The following is a 2,500-nucleotide window of genomic DNA, read 5'->3' as shown; positions in this document are numbered from 1 at the left end:
GACGTCGGGCGCGCCCCCGCCGGTGGACGCTCCCCCGAGGGTGGCAGCGGGGGAGGCACCCCGGCGGGGCCATGCAGGTCGTTTCCCTCACCCCAGGGCCAGGTACCTAGCGCTTCGCGCCTCGGCGGTCTCCTGCCGGTTTCCCTCGGCGTCGTCAAACGCCTGTTGGGGGCCGAAAGGGCCGCCGAGCCGGGCGGAGGTTTAAAGACTCGGGCGGCCCGGCACGGCCCCGCCGCGGCGGCGGCGGCGGTGGCGGCGGCGGCAGCGGGTGTCGGGCGGTGGCGGCGCGGGGCGCCATCGAGGGGTGGGGAGCTACTCCCGCCGATCCCCTGCGGTGGCGTGTCCGTCGCGACCGGCCGCGCTCGCCGTCGTCGGCGTCCCGCCGCGCTTGCCCGCGCGCGGGGGCCACCCGTGCCGGGCCGGGGAAGGGGCGCCCTGCCCCCCCCCTCTCTGCGGCCCGGTCTCGGCGGAGAGGCCGCGGCGCGCGATCGGCCGCGGGGGGCCGACCCCGCTGGCCTCTGCGATGCGGGGCGACGCCGGCAGAGGGCGCGCGCTCTCTGCCTTACCTACCTCAGCTGCGGGGTTGCGGCCGCCGGGGCCCGCCGCGCTCTCTCGCTCTTTCTCCTTAGCCGCCGCCGCGGGCTCGCGGGCGGCGCCGCGTCAGGCGCGACCGCGCGCCTCTCGCCTCGACGGCCTTGTCGCCTCGAACCGCACCGCGGCGGCGCCGGCCGCCGGCCACCCCTGACTCGGAGCGCTGTCCCCGCCCGTTGGGGCGCAGCGCTCGGCCGGCTCCTCCATCGCCGGAGGTCCGGCGGGCGCGGGCGACCCCGTGCCGAGCGGCGGCGTCGCCGCTCGGCGAGTGTCCCCGCCCCCCCCGGGGGGGGGGGACGGTCGGCCGCGAGGCGCCCGCCTTCACCGGCGGCCGTCCCGGCCCGGGCCCCGCCCGTCCGCTTCCCCGTCGCCCTTCCCGGCCGCGTGTGGGCCAAAAAAAAGGGGAGGCGTGCGGGGCGGCCGCGGGGGCGCTTCCCCGTCCGGTCCCCGAGTGGAAACGAGGGGAGCGGGCGGTGCCCCCCGGCTCAGCCGCCGTACGCCTGCCCGCTGGGCGCGTGCTCGCGGAAGGGCAGCTCGGCGGTGCGAAGCGGCGGCGGTCCCGGGAGTGCGGCCGCGGGTGGCGGAGGGGTTTTGCCGAGCGGCAGACCTCGGGCGCTCCGCGATGCCGGCTCGGGTCTCGGCGGCGTCCCGCCTCCGGCGCCGGTGGCGGAGCGCGGCCCGCCGGGCGTTCGCCTTCCGGCGGGCAAGCGGTCCCGCGCCAGGGGTTGCGCCGGCGGAACGGTCCCGCCGCCGCGTGGCGTTTCGGGCGACGTTCAGGGGCCGCTGGCGGGAGAGCCGGCCCCCGCGTTTTGGCGCGGCGGCGTTCCGCGAGTCGGCGGAGCGGTGAAAAGGAGAAGCCAGGGAGTGAGCCGGGAGCGGCGGGGGCCGGCGGTCGCGCCCCCGGCCCGCGAACGCGTAGTCGTCCCGTGATCGAGAGGCCGGGCGGGCCACCGTGCCCCCCGCGGTCCGGCGCGTTGCCGCACAAGCCCCTCCGCGCGGAGGTCGGGCCGAGCCCGGGCGCCTGGGCCGCCTCCGAAGGACGGCACGCGAGGCGGCGTCTCCCCTCGCGGGGGGAGGCGGTCGGGGGCGCGGGCCCCTCCGCCTTTCTTTGGCCGACCTTCGGAGCGTTGCGCGGGGTTTCTCTTTTTTGCCCCGCGCTTTCTCCTCCTCCTCCTCCGTTTGTGTGTGCTCGTACGGTCGAAGCGGGGCGCGCGGGGGCGCGCGCGTCCCTGCAGAAACAGAAAAGGGGCCGCTTCACGCGAGCGGTCCCGAAAGCCAGACAACTCTTAGCGGTGGATCACTCGGCTCGTGCGTCGATGAAGAACGCAGCTAGCTGCGAGAATTAATGTGAATTGCAGGACACATTGATCATCGACACTTCGAACGCACTTGCGGCCCCGGGTTCCTCCCGGGGCTACGCCTGTCTGAGCGTCGCTTGACGATCAATCGCCGTCCGGGGGGGCCACCCCGGCGGCGCGGCTGGGGTTGCCTCGCAGGCCCGTTGCCCGCGGTCGACGTCGACGTCGTCGTCGTCGTCGCCGCGCAGGGCCTTCGTCCCCCTAAATGCAGACTCGGGGAGCGCTCCGTAGCTCCCCGCTCCCGGAACGAGCCGCTGGGGCGGAGCTCGTCCTTGCCGGGGCCGTGCCGCGGTGCGGTGGCGGTGGCCGGGGAGAGCGAGAGTCGGCGTCGAAGACGCCGCCGTGGGCCGTGCGAGAGAGACGAGAGAGCGAGAGGGCCGAGAGGGAGGCGAGGCGCGGGCCTCGCCCCCGGGCTCTCCCCCCCGTGCGGGCGGCTGTCTGCGGGTGGGTACCGCGGGGGTACCGTGCCGTGCTGCCGCGCGCGCGCGAGGCCGAGAGCGCCGGGGACGGGGGTGCGACCCCCTCCTCCTTCCCGCGAAGCCCTCCCCTCC

The 2,500-nt window shown here is 77.3% G+C and overlaps 1 non-coding gene across 1 annotated transcript; it reads left to right on the top strand.

Moving 5' to 3' along the window:
- The first annotated feature begins 1,872 nt into the window (after positions 1–1,872).
- On the top strand, positions 1,873–2,025 carry LOC148218382 (5.8S ribosomal RNA). The gene has a single exon (XR_015800463.1). It is a non-coding gene; the product is annotated as a 5.8S ribosomal RNA (ribosomal RNA).
- The last annotated feature ends 475 nt before the right edge of the window (positions 2,026–2,500 follow it).

This window comes from Sturnus vulgaris, unplaced genomic scaffold (genome assembly GCF_052056855.1).
Source record: "Sturnus vulgaris isolate bStuVul1 unplaced genomic scaffold, bStuVul1.hap1 Scaffold_186, whole genome shotgun sequence".
NCBI lineage: Eukaryota > Metazoa > Chordata > Aves > Passeriformes > Sturnidae > Sturnus > Sturnus vulgaris.
This window is presented reverse-complemented; position numbering and strand designations above follow the sequence as displayed.